This window comes from Rhinolophus sinicus, chromosome 9 (genome assembly GCF_057876585.1).
Source record: "Rhinolophus sinicus isolate RSI-liver-muscle chromosome 9, RSI-T2T, whole genome shotgun sequence".
Classification (NCBI taxonomy): Eukaryota; Metazoa; Chordata; class Mammalia; order Chiroptera; family Rhinolophidae; genus Rhinolophus; species Rhinolophus sinicus.
In genome coordinates this window covers 8271996-8293748 of record NC_142509.1, presented here as the reverse complement: position 1 = coordinate 8293748, position 21753 = coordinate 8271996, and the positions used below count along the sequence as shown (strand labels likewise).

Here is a 21753-nt window from a genome sequence, read left to right as displayed (position 1 = left end):
CACAGCTGCAAACATGGGACACTCAGGAAACAGGGTGGTCACTTAAGTGTTTCGATTCCAGTGAGGAGAGCTGGTCAACAAATTGATGTGTCAATGATGCAGGGAAAACAAACAAATTAGACTGAGAGGGTGGAGAGCTATGGGAAAAGGGCTATTCTATCCTAGGTGGTCAGAAAAAGCCTCTCTGGTAAGGTCATATTTAAGCAGAGGCCTAAAGGGAGTAAGGAAATGATACCTGAGGATATGGGGTTGGTGGTGTTGAGTAGAAAGGGGTATTTCAACAGAACAAAGATAGATGACGTACAATCTATGTGTCAAAGACCATGCAAGACTCAGTAGAGAGCACCTCCGGAGCCCACTCAGACCTGACTTACACTCAGGTCAGACAAAAGTTGCATAAATCTTTGTACATCCCATTCCCAAGGCTAACTAAAGTGTAACACACCCTGACCGGGCGCTAGAAAATGTGAATTCTAATCTAGACTTGCAATTTAATTATGCTTCAGTTTCTCCTGCAACAAGGTGCTGAGGGTAACTCCTTATCAGTTAGCCTTGCATTGTTGTGGTGAGGCTCGGAGGCAGCAATGATATAGTCACGTGCCCCTTAACCATAGGGATGTTCTTAGAAATGCATTGTTAGGCACCTTCATCTGTGTGTGAACATCACAGAGTGCAAGCACACGCACCTAGATGGTATAGCCCACTGCACACCTAGGCTGTATGGTATACAGACTATTGCTCCTAGGCTACAAGCCTGTGCAGCAGGTTACTGTACAGAACAACCTGAGATTAAATCAAGCACAAGAGAAAATGATACAATCAAGAGAGGTGGTAAACATGAGAGGTATGAAACTGCTGCTGGCATTGCATTAAGCATACTGCTTTACAGCAACTCTTTTCTCATAAATGGAAAGAGTCCACTCTAAAACAACAATAAAGGTATAGTATAGTAAACACATAAGCCAGTAACATAGTCACTTATTGTCATTATCAAGTATTACGTACTGTCCATAATTGTACAGCCTCTACTTTTACACGACTGGCAGCAGGTTTGTTTACACGAGCATCACCACAAACACGTGAGTAGTGCATTGTGCTAAGACGTGACGATGGCTATGGCATCACTAGGTGAAGGGGATGTTTCAGCTCCATTGGTACCATCAATGTATATGTAGTCTGTCCTTGACCACAATGTAGTTAAGGGGCATATATCTGGATAAGGGGTAACAGTTGGTAGATTCTGATAACGCAGCATTTTTCAAACTTTTGACAGCATATTGGAAAAAGCAAATGATGTCTTACTATGACCCACTATGAAAATAGTGTTGACCTCACAGACCCCCTGAAAGGGTCTTGGGGACCCATGAATCGTAGGATCAATGAGTCACACTTTGAGAACCATTGCCAATACAGAAGCTGAGATGTGCTGAGGTAGAACGGGCAGGGACTTTGGGAAGAAGACGGATGTGGACTAAAGATAAATAAAAATTTCAGCAGCAAAATTTGATGACCGGTATCCTGACAACAGGAAGAATAAGGAAAAACTATAAAAAGCAGACACAGGAACTCAAAAGCATAGCAACTGGGGGCTGTATTGCACAGGAGCAAATAACCATGCCCTTCAATAGTTCCATAGAGTATCACCGAAACTCAGCACCGTTCAATAAGCACTGTTCACATAATGACCTTGAGTCATTAAAACAAGGTTAAAAATATCAAATATACCATGCTTAAGAAGGGAAGGAAGAGAAAGATTTCTCTTAGAAAGAATCCCTTAGAAAAATTTCCATAGCAATTATTGAAAATTTAAAAATTGCTTTGGGGCTTTATTGAGATGTGATTAGCTCCTTTCAGATGATGGATAAACAAAGCATCTCAGTAATTAAACAAAAGCCCATGAAATTAGGTAGGATTATTTATCCTATTTTATAGATGGGCAATAGGGCTGAGTGAGATTAATGGCATACACCAGGACACTAAGTGAACCAAAGGAGAAACAGTGAGTCAGACCTCTGGTCCCATAACTGTGCCACTCCCACACCCCCTCTCCTAAAGCTGCCTAGCAGACTGTCCTAAACCAGCTGTGAAATCAAAAACCTCAGCCTATCTGGGAATTTGAGCCCAACCCAGGAGAGCCCAGGGAGGCTGGGTGTTCAGGGTTGAAGGTGATCTCTGCCCATCAGTCTTCCTGAGCCAGGAGCCAGTGGCACTGGACAAGAGATGATGATTTATAACATTTAAATAATGCAGTCAGTTTTGCTTCCTGGCCAGAGCCTCCTTGTTAGGGGCCCTGAGAGCAGGTTCTTCTGCCACGATGCTCACAAGAACACAACTTAAATTGCATTGCATCCTAATCTCTCTGGAAGGGAAGAAAGAATGGGCATTCAACAATCAAGATAATATATCTTAATCTACCTGACCCATCTTGTATGCCAACACGTAATTCATGGCAGTAAAATGAATTTCCACAGAGAGAATGTGGTCAGTGGTCAGGCCTGGATAATTAGGTTTTGCTGGGAAGCAGTGCTCAAGTTTGCAGCTAGAATTGTCCCTGATTATGGCACTACAGGAAGAACTGGGGTAGGGAAGTTGGCAAAATGCCCAGACCTCCGGAAAAGAGGCCCCAGTTTCCACAAGACCATGGGCATTCTCCACACATGCTGCTGCAAGGTCTGTCCAATGGGGCTAGTACAGGAACTAATTAAAGAACTTCCCCTATAATCATATCAATTTTCTGGATTAATCAAGTTAAAAAATATCCACTTATCCAGCTCAATGAAGCAAGAACTTTGGGATGTTTGACTTGAGCTACCTTCATAATTGCCTCAAATTTCTCCTCACAATTTCTGTGTAAATATATCCTAGGAGTTGAGCTTTGGGGATCTCATGAACCGGCATCAGTTCATTTCCTTCCCCTCCCATTTTGTCCCCTTCACCACCATCTCTTTTCCCAACATTATCACACACACAAACACCATTTTCTATCACTGGGCACAAAACTTGTATTTTAGGGTCATTGTCACATGCTTGAATGAAAGCACTTAGCTTTCGATCTGTAAGCCTAGGCCTGAAGCCCAGGCAGCTCTAACAAACTCTTCAGGAAACTACATTCTTGCTACTTAGAGTGTAGTCTCTGAGCAGCAGCCCTGGTGCCCTTAGGGAGCTGGCTAAAGCTGCTGAATCACAGAGCCCACCCCAGGTGTGCTGCACAGCCTCTGTGGTTTAACCAGACCCTTTGAGAAGGCCTGCTCTACTGAACTTCAAAGTCTGAAAAAGCTTTGAGAGTCAGGGCGTCTGCCTGGAAGCCCTATTCTGCCACATGGTGGAGTAGCTCCTGAACCATTCAACCTTTGAGGATGTCCATTTCCCATCTGCAAAGGGCAAGCTTAGACTAGACACTTAGTTCCCAAACTTGACTGATATCTATATAATTTAAATAAATTTCTAAAAATACAGATTATTGGACCCCTCTCCTGTGGATTCTGATTCCACAGTTTCTGAAATGCGGATAGGCTTGGGTCCCATTGTTCTAGAACTGGGCATATTTCCCAAATTCAAAGAGAGCTAGATTCAAATATAGCTCTGCCACTAAAAGCCATGTAGCCTGGGGCAAGTTTCTTAACTGCTTTGAGATTCAATTTCTTCATCCTGAACATGGAAATATTATTATCAACTCCCTGGAGTTTCGAAGATTAAATAATTTATGTAATTTATGTAAATCATTCAGCACATAAACAAAATGCATTTCATTATTTTCCCAATCTCCCTCTCATTTCCCTGAACTCCTACCACTCTATCCTGCTTTGCATTTCCAACACATGAAGAAGGTACCCCTTTCAAGGCCTCTGCACTTGCTGTTGTCTGGAAAGGTTTTCTTCCAGAAGCTGCTTGCTTCCTCCTTCAGGTCTCTGCTCAGAAGTGGGGCCTTTGCTGACCTCCTCACATGAAATCACAAATCCCTACCATGGGACACTCAGCCTCCTTAGCTTGCTTATGTTTTTATCGGAGGGCTCTGCACCATCTGACATTATATATATACTTCTTCATTGCCTGACTCCCACCCTAGACCCCACGGGCCAGTAGAATTTAAGCTCTATGAGGGCAAGAACTTCGCTTTTTTCATTACTGTATCTCCAGTGCTTAGAAGGTTGCTCTACACTTAATTGTTAAATTAATGAATGAATAAATAGATTTTTCCCTTAGTCAGATAACTCTATTTTCATTACTTATTTCTTGATTTGATGGCTCTTTGCTTACCTAACTTTTTTTCTGGGAAAATAAACAAATCATGGATACTTTCCATGATTTGTCTTTCCATAGGTCTTTCCAAATTAACTCTATACAGAGTAAATTCCTCTAAAATAATAAATTAACTGTATATGGGGACCTATGTTTTCTTCTTTATTCCCTCTTATACAGTTAATAGATGAGTAGATCCATTGGTAAAAGATTCAAACAGTGAAGAAGGGTGGTGTGTAAGATGTAAAAGTCATCACTATGCACAACTACTTCCTCCCCACAGGAAAGCCTGGTTCACAATTTGTGGTACAACTTAATATTACATTTTCTGTGCAGTTACACATACAGAAGCATGTAGATACACACATTAGTCTTTTTATTTTATGTTAACAGGATAATAATACACTTGTTAGTCTGTTACTTTTTCACGACATACCTGCCCATGTCTGTATTTCTTTTTCTTTTTTTAACTAATAAGAAAATTTATTAATATTGTTGAAGACAAAGTAAATACAAAAAATAGTAACTTTCTTAAATAATGTCATTAATAACAGTAAAGGTAAAGATAAAAAATATTTTTTTCACAATTGCAACAAATAAAGTTAAACACCTAGAAATAACTTACAAAAGGGTAAGACTTCTATATGACTCCCACGCCAGAAAACTATAACGTTTTACCAAGAGACAAGAGAAAATTTTAATAAAGGTTATATACCATAATCTTAGATAAGAGACTGAATTTTTTTTAAAAAATCTACTTTTAATGGATTTATAATTTTAGTCAATTGTAATAAAAATATCAGTGAAATTTCCTCAGACTTGGTAAATTAAACGTCTTGTTCCTTATTCTTTTTATTGGCTGCATAAGAAAATATACCATCATTTCTTTAAACGGTCCCCTCTAAATGAGTATTTAGGTTGTTTCTAATGTGTCTCAATTAAGTACATTGCCATGAACAATTAAGTACATTGCCATGAACAGACCTCTACAGCTCTATTTGATCATATTGCAAAAACAACAAAAGAACAAGACAAACAAATGAGAAACAGAAACTCATAGACACAGACAATAGTTTAGTGGTTGCCAGAGGGTAAGGGGGGTGGGGGGATGGGAGATGAGGGTAACGGGGATCGAATATATGGTGATGGAAGGAGAACTGACTCTGGGTGATGAACACACAATGGGATTTATAGATGATGTAATACAGAATTGTACACCTGAAATCTATGTAATTTTACTAACAATTGTCACCCCAATAAATTTAATAAAATAAAATTAAAAAAAAAAAAAGAATTTCTTTAGAAAAGGTTCTTAGAAATGCTCAAAATTTGATCAATACTGCAAATTGGCCTATTTTGAACTAACAACCTTGCATGGGCACCTGTGCTTTGTAAGGATGCCCGCCACTTTAATCCTCACCAAAATCAAATGTTATCTCCTTAAATTTTGCAAATTCCATTGCTTTAAAATATCTCCTTGTCATAATTGGTAATGACTGGATTTCTAGTGAAGCAAATCATCTTTTTATATTTATTATCTGTTTACATTGTTCTACCATGTAGTTCCTATTTACCCATTTTCTTCTCTTCGATTGTCTTTTTTATTAGATTTATAAGAATTTTGTATATGATTCATTTTTTATTATAGATATTGAGGATTTTATCTTCTAATTGCTATTTATCTTTTTTATTTCATTTATGAACCTCTCTTTCATTGTAAAAGGTTTTAACATTGTCAAATCTATCAATCTTTTCTTTTTTTTTATAACTTTTGCATTTTGAGTCTTAATTAAGAAGTCATTCCCAAACTCAAGTGTTTTTCCAAACACTTCTTTTAAATAAAACAAAATTTTTGGTTTATCACCACGAATCTATTCATGTCTATAAAAATAAAAAGTAAGGTTGATTGTAACTAATTTCACATACCCAAGTCACTGTTTCACATTCCTATCTTTTTCTTTCTTGTGAATTAAGAATCTGACTTGGGCTCCACCAATGCACGCTCATCTGGAGAGATAGATAAATTTTAATTACCTCAAGTACGTCAACTTCCCTTTCCATCTAGGCCTCCTTCCCTTCAGACTCAGACAGAATGCTTCATAGATAGAGGACAGCAGCAGAGGGATAAGTCATAAGACGAAGCCCAAGTAACTCTACATTAGAAAATAAAACTTTTATCAAGCCTGGTGGACTCCTATTGGAATAAGAAATGCTTTTAAACGGAATAAATTGAAAGGACCAAGCAATTGTTTGAACTGAGTCAGCAGTGTGGAAAGATTTGGCCTTGGCCAGGCATCTTACTTCACGCTAGGTGTCTCTGAGCATGTATACAGGCTCTTGTAGGAAGTGCCTCAAACAGAGGATCTCTAGTGTTTGCCTAGATGTAGATTCCTCCGTTCAGAGATACTGACCCAGGCCTGGCAGGTGGCGTCTCTGTCATTGATACGCAGCAGATATGCATTTGGAGATTTTGGATCAGATATTGAACAAAATAAACAGAGGCAGGCAATTTTAATTGTGTATATACATATGTGTGTTTTTATAGAGGCTTATTATAATGTTGTGGCTTCAAATTAGAAAAAGGAAGGAAAGGAAAAGGGCACCTAATCTCTTTTACTTTGTGGAGGGGGAGGTGGCTCCACAGAGCAACAAAAAGAGGAAAGATAAGACTATTCTGGGCTGAGAAGTATAAAACTAAAGGATAATAAAATGAGAGCTGATGCAGTTTAAAGCCTGCTCATTACCTGGCCTGAGATATGGCACCTATTGTTGCTAGTTGCAGATTATTTCTCAGCCTGCTGTGGGCTGATAACAGACTGGTCCACTGGCCTGAAGGCTCATTGTTCTGCAGGCAGCAATGGTGCCTCAGACAGAAGCAAAGTTGATCTCCGCCTCAGCCATGTTGCTTTGGCCTTTTCTCTGCCTTCAGTGGGATTTAAAAAAAAAAATCAAGAATTTGTATTAACTTAGAGGTGCTCTGGGACCTTTTCAAGCCTCCCCCCTTAAGATTCCCATGACCTACTTTGGATCAGGGTGATTCTGAAAATAAAATGCTGAAGTTTTCTTTTCCTTGAGAACAATGTCACATTAGTCAACTTAAAAAGACTTCCTCACAGCACAAATTGTCTGTACAACTCCTTTGCCCCTTAATTATATTCCACCTTGTTTTATTATTTAAAGGCATCATATGAGTTAAGTGTTTACATATACATAAAATGCTAGAGTTGGAAGTGAATTTAAAGATGTAGTTTAATTCTCTTTTTTAATAGGCTGACACATGGAAGCCCCCAGAAAGCCAGGGAGAGTACGATCATCAGAGAATAATGAATGGGGAGATGAACTTTCTCCTCCCTCTCCCCCAGGCAACACTGTGAGAAAGGGGTTTCTAGGTCAGGTGGAGAGGGAGCCAAGTACTACAACAATTGTGAAGATCATGACCTCTCTAAAATCTTAATCATGTTCTGTGCAACTAAATGAGAATCAAGGATTCTAAACTCAAAGTTCAGGCTCTTCCCCCCATTGTTAGACCTGCTTCTAAAGGCAGGAGTGCTGACAACTTCAGAACAAAGTATTTGGTTTTGAAGCACTTGCCAAAGTTGAGTCAATAAATACCAGGAACCAAGTGGCATCCCTCTACTTTCTGACCTCCACACTCACAAACTTATATTTTTTTACATAATCTCATTTACTATTGCTCCAAAGAACAAAGCACACATTCATCTGGACAAAACGAATCTCCCCATGTGGCCTCTTAGTCTAGCTTCCCCACTTTCTTGGCTTGGACCTGGCTCATTCAGTCAATCCTCTTTAGCACTTTCTTCTGGCTCATTTTATTCAACCTGTATAGATGCCCAAGACTTTCCTCTCATTAAAATCAACTCCTTAAATGGCAAGTCCTCCTTTCACCAAAGTTCGAGTGCATGCTTTTCTTCCCTCCACATCAAACTAATTACAAAAAGAATGTATATCCTCCACCTATACTCCCCTTCCTTCTAGTCGTCGCACCTTTGCAACAAGCTTCTGACCTTATCATTCCATTTAAACTGCTTTGGCCAAGGTGATCAGTAGTCTGCTGTATAAATGTCATGGAATTTTGTCAGCCTTGCCTTCACTTCATCTTTCCATGGAAAGATCCAGGACACCATGGACATCATCCTCACCATCAGCATCACCCCTTACTTTTGACAAGTCTTTTCTCTTGATTTCAACATCATTACTTTTCCTTGGTTCTAATTTCAGAATTCTCCTTCCTGTTAGTTCTTCATACAGACTTTTTCCTTTGCCCATCTCTTAGTGTTAGTGACTCCTGTGGCTCTGTCCTCAGCCTTTTTTCTTGCCCCGTGAAACTCTTTTGATGTTTCAACTACCACCTAGGGTATACATAGATCAGAATAAGGGAACCTTGACTATAAGACCAGCCTACATTTTTCAGATGACTCGACACAGAAGTTTGACAATTTTTAGGAATGTAAATGAAATAATCAAATATTTATATACTCATACTTAATCATTTAACTTAAGTGAATACACACATTTAAAATAACAACAATAGGTCATATCTGCTGGTGCTGCGTGAGCCATCAACAACCAAAACTGTGCGAGACCTCTCCAGGGCGCAGGGACAGGCACACTGACTGGTGCACTGTCTCAGGGACCCGCTCTCAGCTGCGACCACCTCGCAGGCCTGGCTCAGCTGGGCATCGCACCCCTGTGGCTCTGGGCATGTCTTACAATGCGAACTTGACTGCACACAGGCCTGTCACCTCCCTCAAGGCCGCTGGGAGTGTCCACCCATCCCCCACCAGTACGGCAACGTCCTCGCAGTCCCGGCAGCTGCTGAGTGACTACGGGCCAGGCAACTGGGAACAGCCAGGTGCCACAAAGCAAGTACGCCGAGGTGCTGGCCGTCATCGAAGAGCTGGGGAAAGAGATCCGACCCACCCACGCGGGAAGCAAAGAGCTCAGTGGAGAGACTAAAACAAGGAGGCATCGTCCATGCCAGAGGACTAGTTCGAGAGTGCTTGGCTGAAAGGGAACGGAGAGCCAGATGCTAGCTGCCTTGTTAGCTTGGAAGGTTTCCCATCTTCTTTCAAGAAGTTACAGTTCATCTCCCCTGTTCAGATGACACTTGCTTTCAAAATGGTAACAGTTTGGTTTCTACTTCCTGTGCCCCTCCCATGGTTCATCAGGCTCTGAATCTACAGTGCCTTGATTGAGAAGAGATCTTGCAGTTGATTAGGATTTACATTATGAATAGTCAGGAACTACCCAGGGTTTTTGTTTTTGTTTTTTTTAAGCGTTGACTCAAATGATGCACATAAAAGTTGCCTATCTCTGGCAACCACCAAACCATTGTCTGTGTCTATGAGTTTCTGTTTCTCATTTGTTTGTCTTGTTCTTTTGTTGCTTTTGGTTTATATACCACATATCAGTGAAATCACATGGTTCTCTGGTTGCCAGAGGGTAAGGGGGGCGGGGGGTGGGGGGTGGGAGATGAGGGTAAGGGGGATCGAATATATGGTGATGGAAGGAGAACTGACTCTGGGTGATGAACACACAATGGGATTTATAGATGATGTAATACAGAATTGTACACCTGACATCTATGTAATTTTACTAACAATTGTCACCCCAATAAATTTAATTAAAAAAAAAAAGTTGCCTATCTCACAGCAAACTGTAGTTTGCCTCCAAGATACTAATGTTTCTCTTTTGAATATATTTATGTTATTCAAATTGTTTTGTTTGTTTGTTTATTTTCAGAAGCTTATACAACTCTAAGGGTTTGGTTTTCAGTGTGTACTGACAGCACGCTTTACTTAGTAGCTGGTACCCATTTGACATACAGTATAGATTCAGCTTAATGTAACTTCTTTTTTGCTTAAGCATTTGCATGATTATTAGTGCTTTAAAGTCAATTAAAAACAAACAAATAAACAAACAAAAAAACCGCACATGTTATAAATACAGAAGAGTTACTTACCAAACCTAACCTAACCTACCAAGGACACCTAATTTTGTTCCTAAGACTATATATAGATTTCAGTTCTGCTTTTCCTGTAAGCTGATTCAAACATCTGGAAGTGAATGACTAAACCTGTTTGCATCTTTGCATGTATTTACTCGATGCAATAAAGCTTATTTTCATTAACAAAAAAATAAAATCACATAATATATAAACCGATATACGAACTTGGAAATGTTGCTTTTTTTCTCCATGGTCAATTCACCTCTTCCTATTGATCGTGATGTCAGGCTGTTAAAAGTCCCTAGAGGAAGACATGAGTCACCCAACACAGCTTTCCAAAGCATAGCATCTTCATTCCAATATTTTAGATAGAGTACGTTTTAACCTCTTGAATCTTATGGTGCCGTAAATGGAAATTAAACCCTGAACCACTTGTACCTCTTTGCATAAAATGTTGGTTGTTTTGTTTTTTCAGAGTGTTCTGCATCTTTGTGATTCCCATGTACTATGTTGCTTTTTAAAAACAATTTCTAAAAGTCCATTTACAATCATATCTAACACATAATTATGAGGTCACAGCCACAAAAATAAAACTATTTAATTTAAAACAACAGTTGAAACCTTCATTTTTTAAAATTGATTCTCTCAGGCAACCTCCTAAGTATCCCAAAGGAGCATTGATTGAGGTAGTTTCAGGTTAATGTGTCTACGCAAACATTACTTCATTGCTCTAAATAAGTAATTAAGAGAGCACTTTGATTATGGAATGCTCTATAAGGACCCTAAGGTAAAACAACTCTCCCTTTTCCTGGGGACTAATTTTAGGGGAAAGTCTCACATTGAATTAGGTCATTTATATAAATGCAGATGGATCTCAAAACTATCTCCTTCCCCAAACTCTCCAGCACTCCAGAAAAATGGGTCTAATTACATACTGAACCAGTCACACCCAGACATCCCATAGGCACCCCAAACACAAGATGTCTAGAATTATATTCATTACTTTGACTCCAATTAACTTATCTTCTGTATCTTACTGAAAGTAACCACTACCCAAGCCAGTTAGCAAGTCAGAATTCTAGAGTCATTCTTAGATTACTGCATTTGTCTTATTGGCGTTTATTCATTAGACAAACTTCTATTGAATAACTACTCTATTTTAAGTGCTCAGGATACATCAATCAGAGATGTCAGGCCTATGTATAATGGAATGTATAGTCTAGTAGACGGGTTAGGAACAAAATCATTAGAAAATGCCAGGAAAAATTTAGGAAAATTAAAATGAAATATATGATGGTGCAAATGAAACAAGATGATGTATTAGAGAAGGATTACAGGGTACGTTAGGTCAAAAGATCAGGGAAGTTTACCCTGAGTAGCAAGAAAGGGTTAACCATGTGCAGACACGGGGTACTAACGTGGCAGGCAGAGACTATAGCTTTCCCAAGGCTGAGGCATAGGGACAAGTATGACAGACAAAGACCAGGAAGGATGATGAGACTAGAGCAGAGCAAGCAAAGGGCAGGCAGGGCTGTGTGTGTGTGTGTGTGTGTGTGTGTGTGTGTGTGTGTGTGTGTGTGGTGGCGTAGTCATTATGAGGTGCGGCTAGACGGGTAGTTAAGTGCACAAGTATAGAGGAGATGTTTAAATTTTATGCGAAGTGCTCTCAGACAACATTTCAGAGTTTCGAACAGCTAAATGATTTTATCTGATTTATGTTTTTAAAATGATAACTCTGAGAATGTATTATTGGGGAAAGGGTCCAAAAGTGGAAGCGTGGGGACCAGGACAGAGGGCATTTTCATAGTTCAGGCAGAAAATGCTACTGTTAGACTGAAGGTGACTGCATGAATGAGGGAGACACGGATAGATTTAGGATGTATTCTGGCAAGAGGGCCACCAGGGCTTCCTATTAGATTGGCTATTTTAGACAAAGGAAGGTGAGGGACTAAGGAAGATTGCTATGTTTTTTTATATGTGCTGACTAGATGGATAGTTGTGCCACTCACTGGGACAGGGCAAACTAGGAGAGAAGCAGTTTGGGGTCCACAGGAAATCAAGCATTCTGTTTTAGTCTTAAATAAATTTAAGATATCAACTAAATACCCTGTAGAGATGCCCAGTAGTAAAAGTAGCAGTAGTAATAGTCATAGGAAAAGCTCATATTTGAGTGCCTCCTAAGTGTGATAATAGATACTATGATTATCTTACTTATAAAAATGAGGAAATTGAGATTAAGTAATTTATCCATGGTTGCTCAGTTATCAAGTGACAAACCTAGAACTGAAAACCAGATTGTTTGGTTCCCAACCATTATATGTACTGCACTCTCTCTATGAATTGGGGAATCATCGTCATATCGCTGGTGTTTAAAACCAGATGATTTAAAGGTATAGAGAAGAAAAGTTGTCCCAGCACCTAAGATCTCCAATACAGCAAGAAACAGCAATATAACAGAACAACAACCTCAAACAGAACTGAAAAAAAGAGCTACTGGGAAGCTAAGAAGGACTCTATGAGAATTTGAGAGTCCTAAAAGTCAAGAGAAGAGTGATTCAAAAAGAAGGTCATGGTCAACGGTTTCAAGTACAATGAACACTGGAAAATGATCAATGAAATCGGTACCACATTATTCAAGACTAACCTTGATAAACATTGTTTCAACAGAGTGGCAACCTACTTGATGAAATAAAGGGGGAGGATGCTTTGATATTAGGTGCAGCACTTCATCAATGTAATGGGACAAGGCAGTGTGTCTGAGTAGAGAGGCCAGTTGGTTGGTGTGGTCAACCCTTCTGGTTGCCTGCTCATTAGCTAGTGCGCCTGTTCTCCTTACTATTTAGCTATCTGTTGTTGTAGAACCCAAGCTTAGTGGCTTAACAGAACAATCATACTTTGTTTTCTCTTATGGCTTCTTTGGGTGAGGAATTTGAGAGTGTCTCAGTTTAGTGTTTCTGGTTCAGGGTCTTTCATAAAGTTGTAGTAAGGGGGGCGGGGGGTGGGGGGTGGGAGATGAGGGTAAGGGGGATCGAATATATGGTGATGGAAGGAGAACTGACTCTGGGTGGTGAAAACACGATGGGATTTATAGATGATGTAATACAGAATTGTACACCTGAAATCTATGTAATTTTACTAACAATTATCACCCCAATAAATTTAATAAAATAAAATTTAAAAAAAAATGTTAACAGGGGCTGCAGTAATCTGAAGGTTTGACTGTGGCTGGAAGATCCACGTCAAAGTGGCTCACTCACATGACTGGAATTGGTTATCTGGTCTCTCCAAAGGACTGCTTAATTATCCTCAAAACGAGATCAAGGTGAAAGCTGCAGTCCCTTATATGACCCAGCCTTGAAAGGCATGCCATCACTGCCGCTGTATTCTATTGGTCACACGGCTCAGCCTTACTCATTGTGGGAAAACACTGTACAAGGCACGAATGCCAGGAGTTGAAGATTGTTGGGGGTGGGGCCATCTGGGTAGCTGTCCGATTACTACAGCTCACTAACCAAACCTCAATTTTATTCAGAACATTCATATACTCAGCTGAAAATACTGAGCAAGCCAAGCTGGGGAGGTCATATCACTGAACAGGAATTCCAGGAAAGCTTGAGAGCAAGCTGAGGTGACATCTGCTCCTTTGGCTTTTGCCTTCACCTTTCCCCTTTTTCCTGCCTGGAAAATGGACACAAAGTTTGGAGGAGGAGCACCTGCACAGCACAACAGCAAAACTAGTGTGCCAAAGACAGCTCTGGAATGCGTCCCTCTTCCTGGTGAACAAATGTTTCACATTTGAGTCTAAGTTCAAGGGATGCCTCTTCCAGGGTGTCTTCCTGACAAAACCGCTCCCTTGTTTAGGTTTTATGGCATATGGTATAGGTGTCTATTGCAGCAAGTTAATTAATTTTTTACATTTATTTGTTTGAAGTTCTATTGGTCTTTACCAGAATACAAGATTTTTGAAGGCAGGAAAGTATTTTATTTGTCTCTGTATCCCCAGCACTAGAATTCCATGCATTGTCACTGCATGAGGCAGGGGAGGCAAGTCCCTATGGCATCTGTTTCACTACCTCAAAGTGCTGCATTGAGAACTCAGTCTCAGCAAACCAACAGTCCACTGAGCCAATCAACTGGTCCCGCACTCATTTTTTTTTTTTTTAAACTGCCTCTTATGCTCTGAATGTTAACCCAAAAAGATTTTACCCCAAGCCATTACTATGGCTTTGCACATACTAAGCACTCTACAAAAATCTGTTGAACGTATAGGCAGTTCTAGTTAATATCTAGCTAGTAGGTAGCCGAGGGTTGACACACTCCATCTCTGTAACAGACTCCTGAGGCACATTATAAAGGACCATGCTCTGTAATAAATTCTTCTTGCATATCCTTGGTGATAATCATCATAGAGAGAGAAATGAGCAGCTCCCTGTAATATTTATATTTCCTAACAGCAAAGACATTCTCTTCTGTAATTCTGCCTGTAAAAGCAGCAAGGAAGCCAAGAATATACAAGTTCTCCATGGCAACTGGGTCACAGCAGCATGCAGCCTGGGCCAGGGATTCAGATAAATGGAACAAGTGGAGGTGAGCTTCCAGTCACACGAATGATGCCTTACAGTGGGGCTTGCACTGAAGCATCTCTACCTACTGGGACTCACAGCCCACAGCACGAGGACCCCATGCATTGTCACTGCATGGGGCAGTGGAGGCAAAGCCCCACGGCATCTGTTTCACTACTTCAAAGAGCTGCATTGAGAACTCAGTCTCAGCAAACCAACAGGCCACTGAGACAATCAACTGGTCCCACACTCACTTTTTTTTTTTAAACTGCCTCTTATGCTGTGAATGTTAACCCACGAAGATTTTACCCCAAGCCACCAGGCACCAGGGAGTTCTTTTCATGTAACCTTAGCCTCTCAGATCATTTCTCTCAATTGCACTAGAGAACTCCCTCCCTTCACTGGTTTGGAAGGGGAAGCAGACTAAGCACCTGGTTGGAGGGGACAGCTGTTTAATGCATAGCAATGAAAACCGCCCATTCAAATCAGTCAACTCCTCCATCAAAGACAAGAAGCACCAAACAGCAGCAGCCAAGTGAATGACCTTTGGCAAAGCCATTCTCAGGAGCAAGGACCCCAGCCAATGCAAGGCATTAATGGAAGTTCACACAAGGGGGAAAAAAACAACTGAAGGATGGGAAAGACCCCAGGGCAACTCCAGACACAGAGCCCACTTCTTCAGGGCCCTCCTAAAGAGGAAAGCCCCACTGGGAAAGTGAGGCACTCCACACAGATTAAATTTCTGTCACTAACGAACTCCAACTGGGTCAATAATCCAATTCCCTCCCTGTCTGTGCTGCTGGGGAAGAACTGATTATGGATTCCTGTGTTCAGCACAAAACTATGGCATTGACAAGGAGATGGCATTTTGACAGGAGGGAGTTTCCCAATGGTAGAGAAAGTACTTCTGTACCAGCAAATTGAAGCCAAGATTCATAATCTAGAACTACATTAAGGAACAACTTTGCAAGGTTGCCCAAATGCTGAGAAAGGTGACAATTCAAACCAGACCCTCTATGTATTTGGAGATGCCAACAGCACTCTCTGAAACCCAAGGCTGATTAATTAGTGAGAGCCATTGGTGCCAGCACCAGAACTGGCACATGCTCTGGCTGACTCATCTCTAGAATAAGCAGTAGGAAAGAAGGGAACAATAGATGACTTCAGGTGAGGGAGAAGAGCCTGTTTGTGCTGGTGAGGATGGGGGCAACTGGCCTACATTTTCCAACAGACAGACCAAATGTGTGGCAGTAATCATATTCATAGGTCATGATTATGGAGTCAGAAACATTAGAGATGGAAACAGACCGATTGGGTCAGGTAGCTGCCTTCTGCCTTTGCAGCTTTGCTCGCTGATGTAAATTTGTTGGCCCAGTTTTTATCCTGTTTATAACTTGCAGTGAGAAGCCATCACAACAGAATGAACCTGGAATCTGTGGTCAAAGAGAGATCAAATTAAGAGGAACTGAACCTCTTCACAAAGTAGGGGGGGGGGGAAGACCCAGGGGAATATAGGAAAGCAGCAAGATCAAACAACAACCAGATCTCAGGTTCCCCATGGCCCATCCTTGTCAGTCCTTGCTTGCCCCAGAGATGCTCAGTAGCAAAGACCTGCACTCTCCGACATGGCCCAGCCCCACATTGTTCCTGATGAAGCCTGACTGTGTACTCAAAATCTCAGTCCCCACTAGTGGGCAGAACCAGAAAGTCTTCTGCAGTGACCGCAAGATGGTTGGTAACCGCTGGCTTCCCTTTCTAACTGAGCTCCCTCAGTTCATATGGTTGGTCTTCTGTCTCAATCCTCTACTTATACTCATTTCCTCACCAGGGTGGAGCTCCACTCTTAACCTCAGCAGGTTTTATTGGAACCAGGACACCTACGTAGCTCCTATTGGTCTCTCCTCCAAAGCCCTCAATTGTAGTTACTGCAGGTAAAATGAATAACTGTACCTGACACCTCAACTTTGTGTCCCACCTGGTTAAGAGGAACGTGCTGCCCTAAGTGCACAGTGGCCATTGTCCTTGGGTCCCAGCCCGAGCCTGTCTTAGTGCCCAGTTGCCTGCAGAATCTCCACCATGATTGGAGGCACTGCTCCTCCTCACCATGCTGCTGGTTTATTTTGCCAGCCCTGGACCACTGGAGCTTTTTCATTCCCATGTTTTCATCTACTCTTAGGGTCTCTGCCAGAGTCACAGAAGAGCCCAGGGGATAAGAACACAGGATGGATTTGGAGGAGTCTGTGTGACAGCTCAGAAGATCTTGGGGCTGGCCTAAACTCCAGAGCTATGAAAGGTTTGCACCTCTTATTTTTCCTATTGCATTTTGCTAAGTGGGTCACTATGTTTATGGAAATGAAGCCGTTACATGTAGAGATTTTGAAATTAGAGCTATATATGTAGTCTAAAGAGTAAATTAGAGAAATTTATTAACCTTCTGTTATGGGCTGAATTGCAACCCTTCCCCCCAATTCATATTTTCAAACCCTAACCCCATCAGAATGTGACTGTACGAGGTGTGATCAAAACATATGGTGGATGTTTAAGTTAAAAAGATCATTACATTAAAAGACACATTGCCATTAACCCCCCTCAAAATGCTCCCCCTAACTTCTAACACACTTACCCCTCATTCTTGCCACTTTCTGAAGCAGTTCTGGAAGTCCTCTTTCGTGAGTGTCTTTAGTTGTGCTGTCATGACTGCCTCGATGTCCTGAATCAATTCAAAACATTTTCCTTTCATGGTCATTTTGACTTCGGGGAAGAGCCAGAAGTTTCATGGCGCCAGATCTGGTGAATAAGGTGGATGAGGACACACTGTAATGTTTTTATTTGACAGAAATTTCCTTTTACCAGAAGTCATGTGTGAAATAGATCCTTTCCATTGTGATCACAAAATATGGTGAATGCTGCTGCTCAGTGCCATTCAATGGAAAGGCAGGGATCTTCAATATGGGAAGCAGCATGTCAAACCTTAGTCACAGTGTGTGATAAGTTTCAATTTGTTCGGTGCAGTCAGTCAGGTGTGAACTATGGTCGGGAGAAGGTGTGTTTTAAAGTGTGCCGTAAATCATCCTCCATCATGACAACGCTCTGTGTCACACATCACTTCTGGTACGGAAATTTCTGTCAAATGAAAACATGTTGTGTCCTCATCCACCTTATTCACCGGATCTGGCACCGAGCGACTTCTGGCTCTTCCCCAAAGTCAAAATGATTCAGGACATCGAGGCAACTGTGACAGCACAACTAAAGACACTCATGAAAGAGGACTTCCAGAACTGCTTCAGAAAGTGGCAAGAATTGATGGGATAAGTGTGTTTGATGCGAGGAGGGAGTATTTTGACGTGGATTAATGGCAATGTGTCTTTCACCGTAATAATCTTTTTTATTTAAACATTCACCATATTATTTGATCACACCTCATATTTGGAGGTAGGTCCCTTAAGGATATACATTGTGTGAACGTTAAACTCATGTGAAACTGCTCTATCTCACATATAGATACCCACACTAATTCAAATATGCATTATAAATAGTCATATAGATATACAGATAGTCTCATGATTATAAATTCTTTAGATAGGTAGACACATAGACAAATAGGTCTTTATGGCTCTGGGCTAGTGTCCTAAACTCTTTCAGCCTCTGTTTTTCATTCGTAAAATGGGGATGATAAGAGTATCTACCTCAGTAGTGGTGAAGATGTACAGGACCCTTAAAAGTCCCTGAACCTAGAAGCATAAGTGATACAAAGAATACATACACTCACATTAAAACTGATATGTGGTATATAATCCAAAAACAACAAAAGAACAAGATGAACAAATGAGAAACAGAAACTCATAGACACAGACAATAGTTTAGTGGTTACCAGAGGGTAAGGGGGGTGGAGGGTGGGAGATGAGGGTAAAGGGGACCAAATATATGGTGATGGAAGGAGAACTGACTCTGGGTGGTGAGCACACAATGGGATTTATAGATGATGTAATACAGAATTGTACACCTGAAATCTATGTAATTTTACTAACAATTGTCACCCCAATAAATTTAAAAAATAAATTTAAAAAAAAAAAGAAAAAACTTTTAATGTTTACATTACACAGAGGGTGCCAAAAAATGTATACACATTTTAAGAAAGGAAAAACTGTATTAAAATGGTAATACAATGAATGATGCTAGCATTCATTTGATTAACGCCATCTTTTGAGTGAATGTCATACGACGCATTACACCATAATTCAACTTTGAAAAGTAATACATAGATAACATCTCTTAAAACGTGTACCTTTTTTTGACACCCCCCCCCCCGGTATTTACCTGTAAACTTCAAATAATAGAACCACACTCCTGAAAGGACCTTAGAAACTATGCAGCTCTTTTTTATGTTTTCAGTGTTAAGCCTCTTTAAAGAAAGTGTTTCCCCATGCGTCCTATTTTTTTTTAAATATTTGTCTGCCATACAAATTGCATTTGTTTTTCCAACTTTTTAATTATTAAATGTAGATACCTTTTACATCTGAGGGTTTATCATGCTCAGTTGATATGATCTGAGTCCAAAATAGGTGAATTGACCATTTTTGAACTTTGATGCACTTTTTAAATACTAAAAAGAATTAATGGACTCTCTTGTCCCCTATATGGACCATATGAATCTATGTTACCTAGGTTGAAGACACTGATGGAGTCCAACCCCTTTGTTTTCAAATGAGAATGCTGAGGGCCAGAGTGACCTGCCCAAGTGGCTCTTGAAGCCAAGTCCCTTGATGCTGCCTGGAGCTCTTTGACGCCCCCCACCACACACATATACACACTACTGGTTACATTCCCTCTTCATCAGCAAGCCTGCACTCCCCAGGGTAGACCCAGATGGCAGCAGGGATCAGAGCCAAAGATGATCCATTCTTTTGGACTAAACAATGGCAAACACTCCCTTCCCTCTCAGTCTAAACAAGGCTGTGACATACAGGGGCGAAGGACTTGGCAAGAAGTGAGCAAATTATCAGTCTAGCTGAATTGGAGGCTGGAGGCTGGTTTTAGGGGAGGCCTTTTGGGGCTAGGCATGCCTTCTCTATTGGACACAACTTTGATTCTGGAAAACTGAAAAGGGCCGAGATGTGATTGAGAAAAGAGGTCAAGGCTGTTCTGTGGTATTCTAAATGCAGGCTTAAGAGAAGGGAAGTTCCCTTAACCTCCAACATAGGAAAGGGGGCAGAGTGTCAAGCCCAGAGCAAAGTCCATCTGGCACAAGGAGCTCATGTTTATCTGCAGGATGTTTGTATTTTTATTCTCAGGGGCCAGTGTGTTGGGTGCAATACAGGAGGACAGAGAGCATGGACCACTATAGTCAAGCAATCACTAGCTTTAGGAAAGAGGATATTTTCTTTTGATTGTGAACTTTCTTGGGATACATAGAGTTATTCATCTGAAAAAGTTGTGATTTAAAAATGCTGACTCCCTGAAAACATTCTGCTTTTTTCTCATAATTCCCTGAAAATATTTCTAAAATGCAAATACTGTATCAAATACAGTGCATATTTATATCTGAGGTGACATCAAATAACATTATTTGCTGAGAAGTTGTCTTATTCATTTTTAAGTGTACGGAGAATTTTTAAGTAAAAAAGAAAATAATAATGACAGGCATTTAAAGTAGAGGAATGCTAGCCAGCTTGGAATCCAGCAGAGTATACTAACAAAGACATTAAAACATCACCTACACTAAAATGAAGAACAAAGCATGTGAAGTTTGTAAAAACTTTTGTCTGGAATCAAACCAACCTAGGAGCAAACATCAATCTTAGAAGTCTAAATAAACTCTGTGTTCTTCCATAAGTTACATGAATTTTCTACTTCTCAACTTTTCAACCTGTAAGATGGGTTAATAATACCATTTGTAATTATAAGTCAACAAATGATTAAATGAAATAATACAAATGAAAGTACAGAGCACAGAGTATCTGGTACACAATGAGTGCTCAATAAATGTCGAGTGTGACGATGGTGAGGAGGAAGAAGAAGCTGGGGAGAGGAAAGAAGACAAGAAGGAGAAAAAGTGAAGAGATGGGGAAGATATACAAGCTCTTCCTTAGTATATGTTCCCCAAAGAGTAATTTGTATCAAGGATTTTGTTGGTCCAAGTAGGCAATCTGAGAGTGACATTGAGGGAATAAAGTTATTTTAAAAAGAAAAACAAAATATGTTAATATTCATCAACCCTAAATTTATGAGTGGACTATGGTTGTGCTAATCCTTCTCTTATCAGTTTAATGACTTGTTAAATAATGATTGGTGACTGTTATCTTTATCATCAACATGATACTGGTAGAGCCTCATAAAACTATTGATTTTGCTTGTGTTCACTCCTTGTTTCTAATTGGTGTCACTCTTGATACTAATTGGCTGCTTTCAGAATCTGAGTAAGGACAGTATCCACTAGTGAACAAATAAAATGCCATGCTGAGATAAAGAAAATATAATTTATGCTAAATATAAGAGTTGGTGATAATCTTAATTAAAAAATAAGGGATGACTCATCAGCTGATCGTATATCAGAAATGTGTTCTTTCACAAACAGACAGGCAGGAGCACATGGAATTGGTTCTTAATACCACTCTTAGGGAGAACTGCCCAACCTGTGCCAAGAATAAGCATCTGGGATTAACGCTTTTCATTCCAAAAGGTTAGGATGAACACTGTCCTCTGAGTTGTGACAAATGGATTGCTTTGCATTTTCTGTACTTTTCATTGGCAAGTATTCATGACCATGACTGTCATGTGTTGACAGATATTTCACACAAAGCTGCTGTGGGAGTGAAAGGTTCCAATTATTTTAGTGTCTTTGTTTTCATTGAGCTTTCATTTACATACAGTCAAATGCATGGCTTTAAGTGTCCTGCCTGCTATGTGTTGACAATGGTAAACACTCAGGTAACTACCACACCCAGAGAATTTCTGTAGGGTCCTTCCAGTCCATTTCCAGTCACC

General features: G+C 40.4%; 1 protein-coding gene and 1 pseudogene across 10 annotated transcripts in view; one reads left to right on the top strand and one right to left on the bottom strand.

The window, feature by feature from the left end:
* OPCML (opioid binding protein/cell adhesion molecule like) overlaps nucleotides 1-21753 on the bottom strand; it is a 1344396-nt gene that overhangs the window by 131748 nt on the left and 1190895 nt on the right. The window lies entirely within an intron of this gene.
* On the top strand, nucleotides 6595-9586 carry LOC148757276 (cyclin-dependent kinase 2-associated protein 1 pseudogene; annotated as a pseudogene).